The sequence below is a fragment of the Ambystoma mexicanum genome, chromosome 4p (assembly GCF_040938575.1).
Source record: "Ambystoma mexicanum isolate Mex_15411 chromosome 4p, UKY_AmexF1_1, whole genome shotgun sequence".
Taxonomy (NCBI): Eukaryota; Metazoa; Chordata; class Amphibia; order Caudata; family Ambystomatidae; genus Ambystoma; species Ambystoma mexicanum.
In genome coordinates this window covers 1,064,971,728-1,064,986,481 of record NC_090927.1, presented here as the reverse complement: position 1 = coordinate 1,064,986,481, position 14,754 = coordinate 1,064,971,728, and the positions used below count along the sequence as shown (strand labels likewise).

General features: G+C 44.3%; 1 protein-coding gene across 1 annotated transcript in view; it reads right to left on the bottom strand.

The window, feature by feature from the left end:
* LOC138453629 (amine sulfotransferase-like) overlaps window positions 1–14,754 on the bottom strand; it is a 438,834-nt gene that overhangs the window by 357,622 nt on the left and 66,458 nt on the right. The window contains exon 2 of the mRNA XM_069606655.1: window positions 6,335–6,482. The gene's annotated coding sequence lies outside the window, so the exon portion shown is untranslated. The remainder of the gene's footprint in view (window positions 1–6,334; window positions 6,483–14,754) is intronic.

Here is a 14,754-nt window from a genome sequence, read left to right as displayed (position 1 = left end):
GACCTTGAACCCTTCCTTGGAGGCTATTCGACTGGAGACTGGGCCTGAAACACAGGATTGGTAGAGTTTAACTCCCTATTGTCTCTGTGTGCTTGAACCCCTTCTTCCCCGCGGTCCAACCCTTCCCTTTGATCCACAGATCACCTTGTTTTCTTGGATAGTGTGCTCTCCATCCTGCTTTCAGGGCAGGGGTGCGTTGATTGATGCAGGCTCGTTACTGCCTAGTTACTTCACTGGCAAGAGTCTGACAGGTAAGTATAATGAGTCTTTTGAACAGTTCTCTAACTTCATTCCTTTCCTTCCTTAGATGATGGCCGGCGTCCGGGGATGGCGGCGTGCTGCTGAGATGAGTAGCACTGAAGGTGAGAGCGCGATGCACGATGCACCCCTTTCGTATTTGCATTGAACTGAGTTCTTTTTCTGTGTCTTTTAGGTGCCGCGCTGTTTTCAGCGTGGATGCCAGTTATGAAGAACAAATGCAGTGGGTAAGCGCGGTATACGGCGCTTCTAGTTCTTTCCACGCTAACCTGGAGTGTCTTTTCCCTCTTGCAGATGGATGAGAAGTTCCGGAGACAGAGTTCCCCCAGAGCAGCTGGGATTCAGGTAAGCGTTTGAAGCTCGTACAGTATTTAAAAATAAGCAAAGATTTGCAGAATGATTACTAATGCCTTTTTTCTGTTCTTTTCCCTTTTCCTTAGGAAGCGGCGTGCCGGGATGGGAATGACACTGCCGAAGATGCCCGCAGAACAGAAGGAGCGATGAATGATGGGCAGAAGCGTCGCAAGGTAAGGCTGTTCCTAACGGTGTTCTTGTTCTTGCAGGAGCTGAGCGCAGAAGAAAGATGCAGGCCTACTGGAGACCGATCCAAACACGGTGAGTGTCACGCTGCAGGTGCAGAAAACACAAAGCATGTATCTCAGCCTGGGTGTGGCTTAAATAGTCTCTGGATATCCCAGGTGTCTCTGGGTTGAACCACACCCAAAAGACTAGACTGCACATGCAGTTCTGGGAACCGAAATATGTGAGGGCATCCATCTTGTCCCCAACAATGCACTACAAGTCCAATCCCCAATGTTATCCTATGGGCGTGAATGAGTCTGGTGCCACAAGCGCCAAGTCTGACTCCAAGTGGGTCTTTGGAGGGATGGAGAGGCCCTTGAGGGCCATGTAGGTGATCGTGACCTGGTTCCAGTCTGACATCTTGGAGGGCTGGGGTCATGAGGGGCAGGAATCATGACATCCCCCCACTAACCCTGTTCCAGTTCGATTTGAAAAAGGTACCCAATCTTGTCATGAGGCATGGCCTCTCCTTACCCAGCCTTCAGTCACCCCCCTTGCCTCCGCGCTGTGCAATTGCAATCATGAAATAAAAGAACTTAAAGCATCAGTAGAGGCAATGAACCTAACATTTTCCTACCAATTAGCCAAGTTAGTCCAACCGGTCGATTCTCCTGATAGCCCCTCGACCTTGGTGAAAGTACTTAACAAGCAGTATCAGAAGGAACAGGAATGTTCATACTCAGACGAGAACTTTTCTTTGTTGTCATGTCGTGCAAAAAAGATTCACTTGAGAGCAGTGAAAAGATATGCCAAGAGGAGAAAGGAAGCTTTGGCTAAAAAGAATACCAATAATGAGGTTAACAATCCTGTATCCCTGTCATCTGACGCTTTTCACACTGAAGGACAGGAAACAGTGATAGTAATATCTGATGAGGAAAGCATTGACTTACACCAATTGTCGAAAGAAAGTCAGGAGGTACTTATACCGACCCCAAGACTGAAATCAAAAATAGCACCTAGAATTAAAAAGATTGAATCTACTTCCAAAAAAATAATGGAATCTGTAAAATCGATAACTACTAAGTCTGCTCCTCTCAACAAACTTGTCAAAACTCCTCTGACTATTTGTGAAACAAGTGCTTCCGCAACAGAAGGTAAAGGGATTGAAACTGTAACTATCCAAAATTCTAAACCAAATTTGAACAGCTATTTTCCGATTTCCGGTAGACGTTGACGATTAGAAGAGATGTTACACTCGAACATCCTATAACTAACAACGACCCCAAAACTAATAACGAGCCCAATCTCCCCCCGAGAAAATCATATAGTGCCGTATGCACTGAGGCACCATCTTGCTCAGAGACAGATTTAAATAAAAATGACCTCAGTAATCCCAATACGTCAAGTATGATAAATGGTAAGGGCAAGGTAACCAAACTTGACAATATGCCCGGCCAAAGTAATGCCAGTACCCCAAGTATGATAAATGGTAAGGGCAAGGTCTCCCCACTAGTCAATGAGTCCGTCATGGGACCCATTGTCTCTCCCAGGATTAACTCTCTATTTGATAGTGAAGCGGCAAAAACCACATTTGCTCCTAATCACATTTTCATACATGGGCCAGCACTAAGTAGATCTCTTCCGGAAAATAACAGCAAGGACCTAGGGAAGTCCCAACAGGACACACTTGAAACATTGAGGAAAGCTATATATGATGGTTCTCTTAATTCTGAAATACTAACTAAGGCGTTACCATCCCATCCACCTCAGATGGTTAGGGTGGAAGTTATGCCTCCTTCCCGAATTGAAGAGAAAATCCTTGAAACCCCACCTGCAGCGAATTCCCATCACGACATACTTGAAACAGTGAGGAAAGCCTTCTATGATGGTTTTGAAGAGAAAATGTTTGAGAAACCATCAGATGTGGATAATGAACTCTACCTCATTGGTCTAGAGGGAGACAAGATCTCTACTGCTGGGAAGCGCATTAATCGATCATTTATTTTGGCCTTATTCTCACGAATCCCCCAATTGAGAATGGTTAAATCAGAGGATATACTGAGAGTTTCTATGGCTCAGACTAACAACTTCAGAGCTATATGCTACTTGAGCTCTGAGACCATTTTGAAATTTCTCTGGTTTAACCGAGCTGAGTTAAAAAATCAGGGATTCAACCTATCTACTTTTTTAATTTGAATCAACCGCCGATGACTTCTTGGTATTTATTAACCCTGCTGTTGCTGAGATGGCAGCGACAGGAGAGTTCGTTCAAAAACCCGATTCCAATATTGATCGTGACTTACATGTGTTATTGAATCGTGTAGCTACAACAAAAGGTATCCCATGGCTCGAACCAATGCTTACTGCTATTTTGGGGCCCAAAACCTCTCCTTCTGCCTCATAGCATCTGGAAAACACTGTACTAAATGTCCTCTCGTGGAATACATGTGGCTTCGTTAACTTCATGGGTTGGTACTCTTCACTTTCCTCTAAAAACCAACCCACAATCCTATTACTGCAGGAAACAATGAAAATGGGCTCCTTTACAATACCAGGGTTTACCACGTATTATATGCCTGCAAAGCGGTCTCTACAAGGCATCATCTGGTGGGCTCGCAATTGCAATTAATAATTCTGTTAACTTTTATTCAAAGTGGATATGGGAATCAGCAAGTTTACTGGGCGTACTCGTGGATATTAACTCGTCAAATCCAGTTTGTGTTGCGATTGATGTAATGCTGGATGAACTTGATGATTGCCTTAAAAACAGATCCAGCCAACATCAATCAATTGAGATCATCATAGGTGGTGATTTCAATTGCGATTGTAGAGACCCCAGTGAGTTTGGAACATTAAAAACCTCCCATCTATCACGCGGAAGGGGAGCGAAATTTAGAGAGCTACTATCTGATTGGGATTTGGATATGGTTGGGAATAACGATATGAATTCACAAATTACATGGATTCGTGGAACCAAAACATCGACGATCGACTTCATATATGTTACTCGATCTCTATCCCTACTTACCTCATCTCTTCTCACTAGTCAGATTCTATCTAGTGACCATGCATGAACCTCCTGTACTCTGAAACTGGAGTGCGAATTTCTGACGATTGAGCCAGCTTTGGCTTTAGTGGAGATTGATCGCCCCCAAGTATCCATTAGATGGAGTCAGGGTCTGTGCCAGCAATTCGTCAGGTATGTTTCGCAAAAAATGCGATTGCTAGAACACGAAACCGCCAAAATAGAAAGGACATTAAATAATTGGCACTTCAAACTGATTAATAATGCACTCATTCATTTTAGGAAAAGGTACATTAAGAAAGATCATCCCCATCCTTTTGATTCCAAATGCAAGCTTTTAAAAAGAGGGAAAAATAAGGCACCGAGACAACACAAGACAAATGTCCTGGGAGTACTGTATTGTTGAATATGCGGATACAAATCCTGAAGGTATATAAGCAGAATCTCAGACACACTTGTATTCTCAAATACAACAGAGAGAACTGTGACTTAATAAGATCAATATTGTCACATAATACCTGAACAATTTGGCGCACAATTAAAAGTGAAAATAAAAGTGTTGTGATGGTGTTACGCTAACCTGGTATCCACGGGGACGCCTGTATGCCCTGGTTGCCGGATCCCCCCCAGATGTACTCAATTCGGGATGATGTCTTCTATGGCAGGTGGGCCTTGTTATGGTGTCTGGCGTGCACTCCGTCCTGCTTTTTGCGCAGGGGCACGTAATTTTCTGCGGGTTGAAGCGGCCGAGTTAACTTCACTGGTGCCAACCCATTCAAGTGTCTTTAAAGAGAGGAGTTTGATTATAGCAGTCTCTGAGGGCCTTTGCTTTTCCTTAGGGGTATTAATGTCTTTCCCTGATTGTTTTCCCTTAGGTATGCAGAGGTTCGCTGGGTGCGCTGCTTGAGTTCGGCTACTGCCGGGATTTATGGACGTGGAGTGTATGAAGAAAGGTAGGTGCGGCGCGCTAATGTCTTTTTGGGCTAACCTGTATTCTTTGTTCCTTTTCAGGTTACGATGGTCTTTCTGGGCGTGCGGTGATTTCCCAAGCGTAATCGGCCAAGATATGCCCAGCCAGGTGAGGAGGTTTTGGTTGCTGCTTTGATTGCCGTGAGCAACCTGATTAACGTCCCTTTTTCTCTCCCCTCCAGGTGCTTCGTTCTGGTGCAGGCGCGATGTCCTGAAAATGCTGCCAGCGGGATGGAAGGCCGCAAGCAGCCGAGATCGGAGGATGGAAGACGGCAGGTAAGCTGGAACTGCTAATGATGTTCTTTTGTCTCCTCTGCAGGTCCGCGATTCCAGGAACGCCAGGTGCTGGTCTACGAACACTGTGAGCGTTATGCTGCTGGCTGCAGAATAATGCAAAGCACGTTCTTTAGCTTGGGTGTGTATATAGCCTACCCTGTAAAGTAGTCCAGGTAAAGTAGTCCGGGCTACCACACCCTAAAACACTGCACTGCAGAGTCTGGTTCGTAGGGACTAGACTGTGCGGATGTCTCCATGTTGGCTGCAGGCCTCCACACAAAAAGTAGTCCCTTCAAGTCCCATTCCAAATATGAGCCTGGCACCAAAGGGCCAGGACTGTCTCCAGGTGAGTCCCTGGTAGAAATTCAAGGCCCTTGGGGCCCCAAATAAACCCCAAGCCCTAACCCTACCTGGCATGTGACCATGCCAGTGGGGTTCTGGGTCACAGGTCGTGACAGATGGCTATGTCCAACTGTATATCTGAGCATGCATGGCATGACTATATCACAGCTAAATTTCATCTTCCAATAAAATTTGAATCTGAGCCAGACGTACTTCTGTGTTATAGTAAGATCGCCCACTTGGAATGGTCAATGGAAGATCTCAAATGGGCCATCTCACGAATATCTTATTCTAAAGCAGCAGGTCCCGATGGCCTTCCACCCTGCCTTTACAAAGCTGATCCTGAGTTTTGGGCAGGAATTTTGAAAATGAAATTCAATGCCATCATCAATACAGGAAGCATTCCTCCATCATGGTCCACAGCAAATATTGTACCAATATTCAAAAAGGGCGTCCCTACCTTACCACAGAATTATCGGCCCATTTCCCTAATTGATACGGATGCCAAACTGTTTGCAGTTCTGCTTCTAAATTGAAAAATGTATTGAGAACAACAACCTTTACTCGAAATATCAAACAGGCTTCAAGAAGGGTATGAGCACCTCTTTGAATGCTGCTATTATGGCTCATATGATAGCGGGTACAAATGGAAATAATTCCTATCCAGTTTATATAGCCATGATAGATATGTCATCAGCATTTGACAATGTCGTATGAAATCTTTTGTGGAATAAGATGAAGAACATGCGAATTCCTATGGTACTATTATATTGGTTTATCAAACTTCACACCAACACTTCCTACAAAATTAAAATCACAGTTGATGGCAGAACTACCAAGCCAATCAGAACATCGATTGGTCTTAAGCAAGGCTGCAATCTTGCGGCAACATTTTTTAATCTGTACCTTTCTGATCTTGACAAACAATGGGATCACACAAACCTGTTCTCTGTCAAAATTGGCTCGTTGCGCCTGAAATGGGTAGCGTTCACAGATGATATTATCGTCTTCGATCCTACTCCGGCTGGGTTGCAAACAAAGCTTCTACTTTTTGAGGAATTTGCAGTTGCGCACAATCTGACTCCAAATCCTGCAAAAACAGCCATCATGAAATTTGCCACTAAACAAAACAGTAAGGGATACCAATGGCAGATTATGAATACTCAAATCTCAAGCATTACCAGCGCAATTCATCTGGGATATAATCTTTCAGCACAAAACTCAATCAAAGCATGGACAGTATTAATAAAAAATAAGACGCAACCCCTTCTGTCCCAACTAAGAAGGATCTGTGCGAAATACTGTAAATTTTCACTGATGATTGATTTTTTTGACATTAAAAATTGAAAGTGTCATCTTGTACTCCTTTGACATGTGTTTATGCGACTTGAGTGCAATTCTAGATTCTATGCAGGGGTCACTAGTAAAATCTGCAATGCATTTTCCAATGTCCGTACCAAATGCAGTAATACGTCATGAGTTTGGGCTTGTGGCATTATCTGGACATTGGAAATGGAGACAATTATCTTGCTATGCAAAAATTCATTTCCCACCAAAGAACTCATAATATGAAGATATAAAAAGCATGTTGGACTTTTCAACATCGGCTTCTTTCACCCAATACCACCTTAAAATGCAAAATCTATTGAATGACCTGTGTATTACCATTGAAGATGTTCACCAGCGTCCAGGTTATGCTAAAAAGAAGCTTTTTGAACAGGACTGGCATCTAACAATAGAAAGAATAACTACTTACAAATTGTACAAAGAATATGGCGCATATGTTAAACAACGTATCCCAAGATTTGATCACGTTTTATTTCCATGCAATCACGCTAGAAACGTGTACATATTGTAGAGGTTTAACCTATATCACACTAGGGAAAGAACCTCAAATTGGAACGATAAAGAGAAAATCAACCAAAGTAAATGTCGTTTCCCTTTATGCGACGAGCCCATCGAAACTATGAAACACCTCATTCTTGATTGTCCTCACTTTAAATCAATGAGAACTAATCGATTGATGAAATTTGTAAACATTGATTATGAGGATAGTCTTCAATTCTTATGGGCGAGAATGATGCAAAGTACGCATAAACCCCTTATATTTGAATTGGTTAGCGTGTGCAAACATATAGAAAAAGAGCTTCTCAGTTTTAACAACTAAAGGATATTAACTGTTGTGATGTGATATTTCTAATTTTAAGCTGTAATGTGATGTAAAGTTCATTTTTTCAGGATAAGAATGTAAAATGCAAATGTAAATGTAAGTGTAAATGTAATTGTAAATATCTTATCAACTTTTTAAAAGTTTTGTAAACATTTTGTAATTGAACCATAAACACATTTTTAAAAAACGTATACACCCCTGGCGGGGATTAGGGATGTGTTCTCCATGGCACGTCTGCAATCAATTTTGGTGAGTGCATTTTTGAGCTGTGCTTTTTTTTAAGTTGATTGTGATGTTTTTTCATTTCTTGCCTGTGTACGTGCTTGATGCTCTCCGTACTGTAGATGGTAGCCTGCACCCTTTGGCTGTCAATTCCACACTGATGGTGGGAGGGGGCTGGGTGGTGACAATGTCAAGTTGGTACGTGTTAGGTTCAGCCCCTGGGAATTTTGTCAAAGGTGGAAGCATTAGGAATGTGACCCAAGAACCACAACTCATGGTTCGGTCCTCACCTGAGATGTCCGCCTAGACTACTTCTACGCTCTGTTCCATTTGGAGGGCACGTTGTATCTATCTTCCCTCTTGGACTTCGCTGCAGCGTGAAGGTGCAGTTTTCCTACTGGACTACAGCTCTTTTACTTGTTTTTCACACTCTGGTGCCTTTGGTCGCTGTTTTTCTTCCTGCTACTGTCGTTGTTGCAGATTTGTCTGCCCGTCTCTCAGGCAGTTTTTTCGGCGTACTTGTACGCTTCCTCGGTTTGCGTCGGTACACTTCTGTACCAGAGCATCTATCTCTCTCACTTCTCCTATCTTTCATCTATTCCATCCATACCTTTATGTTGACTTCGGCCTTTTACCAAAACTATTCAACTCTTCTGCCTCTTAACTTGCTGTCAGCTGTTTCCGGCAATCTCGCATTCACTCTGCCTTTCCAGACTTGTGCTGTCTCTGCCTTTCTCCGTTCACGCTATCATGGATTGATTGGGTTTCAGCTCAACCATCCAGTTGTGCCAGCCTCCTTGGTTATTTTCTACTCAAGTTTCAGCTCTACCCATCAGTTGTGGTATCCTCACTGATTATTGTCTACTCAAATTCCTACCCATCCTGTTGAACCATTCTACAACTGTGCAACCTTGGAAGTTCTATCATTCTGCTTGGACATGTACTTGCTCATATTCTACATTCAAGTTATCTACTGGAGACTCTTACATGGTTTTTTCGGAACCTAGAGGCTTTTTCCCTGGTTTGGGGGTTTGGCTCCTTTGAGTTATCTGATTTGGTATTTTTACCGGTCAAGGTGGCCTCTGAGGGGGCTACACCCTATTTACACAAAAGGAAGAACAAGGGAACCAAAGGGAAGCAGGATCCGAAAGCCAGGTAGACTGGAAGGAAGAAGCCGATTGACCCCAGAGACAGTTCTTCTGAAGGTCAAGGTGATAAGGAAATTAGGGAGGGGCTTTCGTTGTCGGACAGTACGCTTGGGCTACAGTGATTGGTCACTGTCTGACATTGTCACATGGGGTACTATGTACATGATGGGTTCTGTTGGTCAATGGATGTTCCTGTGTTGGGTTTACTTTTCAGGTGTCAGGGGATTGTTGTGGTTTGACACACTGGGGTGTCCACATGGCCAATGTTCACATGTGATGTGTACAGGACACTGAGGGTCACTTAATTTCACATGTATGTATTGAATACATGTCCCTACTGACACACACACTTACACAATGCACCACCACACATACACCCATCCATGCCCACACGTGCACACAGATTGCCTTCTCTGCCATGCTGTGTCCATGCAGTGCATGATCACTTACAATTTTCGGATTGTGTACATGCGTCAATGGGTAATTTTGGTTGCTTGTCCTTTTTTATATGATGCTCAAGGTGTATCCCCAACACAATGGTCGCTAACTGTGCTGTATGCTGAGCGGTGTGTTGCAGTGGACACACACAGCACACGGTTTTGTGATTTGTGGATTTAGATTGGGCAATGTGTATGACTTTGTATGTGTGGGAGGTTGTTGTCAGGTGTGATTGTGTCAGGCCTGTTTCCATTTATCACGTGGCACTTTGTGATAAATTTGTCATTTGTTGTGCATTTGGTTTGCTCTTTTTCTGTTGGATGCCATGTCATAATGTGGCCGACGAGGGTAATGTGGGTTGGGAGGGTTTGGGTGACATACCAGTGATTTTAATGGTCTGTTATGCAGGGTGTGGTATGATATGCACATTGTATGTGTTCCTTTTGGTCACACCAAATTGGTTATGTTTAAGTAGCTAGGGATGCACACAATGTGGCACTTCTGAGGAAGCATTCCAGGGTGGTAAGGTTGTGACAGTTGACTGTCTCTTTGTCATTATCGATGGTCACCTGGTATGTGCCAGGCCTCTGTGCACTCCGCAGGGGTGGGAGTTTAGGTGAAAAATGTGGCCACAAGCTGGGTCCGGGATGCCTCGCCACATGCCCTTTCCCCTCCCGTGAGCCGTGCCTGTGCGTGTGGTTGGGGATGTGGGGGCATCACCATGTCCACCGGTACGCCCCACCGTGTTGCAACATTGTGCAGGACACATGCAGCCACAATGATCCTGCACACTACTGGGGGTGCATATTGTAGCTGCCCACCAGAATGGTCAAGGGAGCGGAAGTGTGACTTGAGCACTCTGAATGCGCGCTCCACTATGCCCCTGGTTGCAACATGAGCTGCATTGTATCTTACCTGGGGTGGTGTGGTGGGGTTCCGCATTGGCATCAGCATGTGGGTGCTTAGAGGTTAGGCACTGTCACCTGGGGAGGTGAGGATGGTTGTCATTAGTTGAGCTTGTGTATTTGTCTGTGTGTGACATGCATGCATGTGCACAGACATTTGTACTCACCAATGAGCCATGTACCGCCATGCTTACCAGCTTTGAGGTCCCGGCTCAGGGCAGATATTCTGTATATGAAACTGTCTTGGGTAGACACAGGATAGTTTGCATAGACAGAGGTGATGATTCTCTTGGCATCACATACAACCTGCACGTTGATGGAATGCAAGCGCTTGCGGTTACGATAGACGTGCTCAGTGACCCTAGGTGGACGTAGGGCCACATGGGTTCAATATATGGCACCAAGCACTTTGGGGAAGTGTGCCACCCTGTAAAAGTCCAGGACCACGGGCTGCCATTCTGTGGGTGTTCTGGGCATGTATATGTGGCTGCGGACTGAGGGGCGCACAGTCATGATTCCCAACACTTGGTGTAGGCAGTGTCATGAGCATGGGTCATGCCCCTAGATTAGCCTCTAAGAATTTGTGGACCACGGCTTATCATGCTTGGTCGGAACAAGGAAAAAACCATGTCTAGGCTATAGGGCAGAAGACACTTCCTCATTACCTAAGATGGCAGCCTAGTGGTCCTATGGGAAGTGATAGTAAGGGTCTAGTGCTTCACACTCGCTGCACATATAAGCCCCTCCCCTCTCCTGTTCCGCGCTTCGCGTCGTCTGCTTCACAGTGTACGCTTACCGCGGTGCCAGTTCCAGTCACAGTTTACCTCAGCCCATTCTTGAAATATTCTTCTCTGTAGTTTCCATTGTTCCCTCTGAGGTTAGCCTGGTAACATCCCAGTCATTGCCACAGTGTTCCATAGTGTTAGTTTTTTCAGTCAGCATTATCAGCAGTTGCCTTCACGTCTGCCGCAGCGCTGTTGCCGCGCTCATTCCTGTCAGCTGAATATTTCCGTTGAATCTCCGTCAGCTGTTTGAAGTTCGTTATCTTTTCAACCTACGTTATCGCAAGTATTGCCTGTCAATGTTTATTGTTTGCACTTGTTTTAGTGATCACTAGTTTGGCAGCGTGCATTTTCCAGTCAGTTGAATTACCTTGTTTTCGTGTCAGCTGTAATAAGTTGTTCCTCTGTCAGTCAGTCAGCCCTCTACACACACTGTAGGGAACTGCAGTCCAGTGACGTAGGGTTTAGTTATCATTTATTGGGTGTTACAAATTTTCCAGTCAGCGGAACCTACTAGGGTCATATTAGTTAGCTGTTGAAAGTTTTCTCCCTCTAGTTAGCACCCGCACATTCCGCACGAGGCTAGTGTACCAGGTAATAAAGGCAAGCACATTGTTGAGAGTGTAAAGGTGTAGTTCACCTTGGTTGTTAATGTCCAGAGGGGAATCTATACATTATCTCAGCAGTTGACTTCGTCTGTTCACTTGTCTGTTCACTTGTTCACACGCACATATAGGCTTTCCTCATTTTTTGGTTTAGGAAGGTTAGGAGTTCCTTGTCTTGTTCTATTCTTGTCAAGGGAAGTTTTCCATCTCCTTACCTTTCCCCAATAGCTCTCTCTCTCAGATCACGCACACTAGGGGTCATTACTCTTTTTAGAAACTTCCAATTCATCCCCATTCTTCAGAACAAGCGCCCCTGCGTAGAAGCAGGATGGAGAGCTCACCAACAAATAATAAAAGGTAAAGACCCGAGAGAGTTAGAAAAGTAATTACTGAATTGTGTATTTTACAAGCATATTGAGGATTGCTGAATGTTTTTTCTTAGATAACCTGACCACATCGATTTACAACGCACACTAAGAATAGTACAACCAGATTTTCCAGGGAAGTGCACCCGCAGAGTTTATGAGGTAAGCGTTACAGGCAGCGTGACTGCGTGGGCAGTGAGACACCCCCAACTATGGCAGTTGTCTGCTAAAATGACGCAGTGGCCAAAAAATGTAGGACATTGAGCACCTTTCCCAAGGGGCTCAGTGCTTGGGAGCACAGGGTGGGTAATGCGAAATCATCTTCCCACCCCCTGACCAGGTCTAGGATGACATGAGGCGGAAACCTATACCTGCCATAGACCTTGTCATCAGCCATCGCAAAAACGCTCGTCCTGGGCAAGAAAATACGTGCCTGGCTATTCTCCTCCTCCTGCGGTGTCCCACGATTACTGCTGTGAGAAAAGGGACATTCATCGCCGCTGTAGTTGCGTGTCTGTTGTATGCGTGCACTTGTATACTGCAGAGGCCGCTTCCGACCTGCCTTCGTGTGGTGGACGTGTTTCCGCCTGTGCGTGTCCTTTGGCCTGTGCGGGTTTCCCCTATTCGATTCCATGAATACGTGTTGTTCGCGCGTTCCATGTATTTCCCAGCAGTACTTCCCCAGTTACGCCCTCATTTTCACGCGTTGTTCCCCATACTTCGTGTCCTGCCCCCTTTTTGGTGTATGCACTACACATTGTGCATTTTCGCTGTGCACATCGGGATGTCGTAGTGACGTGTGCACCCATGTGCGCCATGCGCGTTTTCGGCGCAGCTCCCTGGAAAAACACGTGAACAGACTTCCATGAATTGCTTGCGTGTGCGATTCACATGCGTGCGCAGGATTTTTCTCGCTTGCACCACCGATTTCGGCACACAATTATTTCATGAATCAGCCCCTGAGTGTCTTGAATTTTAATTGACCAATATTATGCATGTATTTGTATGTATCTAACAGAGCGCATTTCAGTGCTCATGCAGATGATGGTGAGCAATTCTAAGCATAAAAATGTAATATCTTACCTGAAAGCATTGTAAAGAAAGGCCATGATAAGCCTGGTGTCCTGTTGCTTCCGAGCAAAGGCACAGGAAAAGGAAGGATATTCGTGATTAAATACGAGCTAAATTACATGTACGTGATGTTAAGTACATCAAGACGTCACACGTTATTGATATTAACGTGATGATGTGATTGCGCATGTTTTATGGCATCGGCAATTTTGATTCTCTAAATTTGATGGGGTTGCAAGCTGTTTTTTGTTAGAGAAGATAGGTATCAGTAGCAGATGAGCTAATAAAGATTATTTGTATGAAGGACAGTGTGTGTATATAAATGGAAGGGAGTATGAATGGTATGTAGTTTCCAGGGTAAAATACCGTTGTGAGAAAAGAAAGAAATGGTAAATATATTGCGAAAAATCTGAATGAAGAAAAAGGGGAGATTTGTTCAGGAATGAGATTAGTAAAGAAGAGAAAAAGAGGGAAATATTTTAAAAAAGAGAAAAAAGAGAAAAGGAGAAAAAGGTAATAATCAGAATTGTTTTTTTGAAGGAACGTGAGGGCGGGAGAGAGAGTTAGCAGGGTATGACCCTTACTCTAGACTAGTTTTAACACAACAAATAGGGCAAAAACCACTGAAAAGAAAGTTGGTTATAGCTCGTAAGAATCCAGAGGCCTACGTGGGCAAGGACAGATGTGCTAGAACCCAGAGGGAGGGTGCGAGAACTACAAGGCTGTGGTGGAAAGACAGTAAAGGAATAGAATGAATATCTAACTATCCCTGCTTGAGTGCAATGCCTCCACTAGGTAACAGTGCTGTGCCCCTTACAGACAGATAATGTTCAACAGAACATTCGAAAAAGCAGACACCAAGTCCCATACTCCGTCTAGGAGTAGTGTTAATGTGACGGGTTATGGGAAATTGGTAAAAGGTATGCTCAAACTACAAGGTAGGTCCGATTTATGCCTCTTGTATGTAGCAACCACCGTCGACAGGTTTCAGTCGCACATATGTGGGTGAAGCCACTTTCATCAGCATAGTCTCTGCTCCCATCAATCAGTACAGTCAAGAAAGAATTTGGAAACTGACCATATTGTGAGAGTAATGGTTCGACAGGGAGTCGAGTGTATATACTTTACCCCCAAGCCGTTAGTGCCGTAAGGCTGGATCACTTGGAGAGGGAACCTATGGGAAACAAAAGGAAGTATATCTAGCCATGTTAGCCTCTGAGCTAATAACTTCAATTAAATTGAATATGAATCACAAAAAATGAAATGTCATTCACATGAGCAACACCTCTAGTACTGGTATTTCTAACGGTGTAGAAAGTGGGTACACATAGTTTGTCCACATCCTATTTCAAGAGGTGGGTGAACACACACACCTCAATGTTACATGGTATAGTTAATTGCATTTAGGAACACTGGTAAGCCAGTTTAGCGTACCGTGGGGCGTTCCCAAGGTAAAAAAACCTTCTACACAGTCTCAAATAGAACAGTAGTGTAGAAAGGTAGTAGCCACAAATAGCCCCAGAATAAAGTTGGCAGGGAAAGGCTAGGGGTATAATCGGCAAAAATGTGGTAGACAGATAAGGTAACCTGTTAGGTACACATACCTTGCATTAGGTGGTCCCTGTTCGTGATGTAATTGCTGGGAGTAGAGTGCAA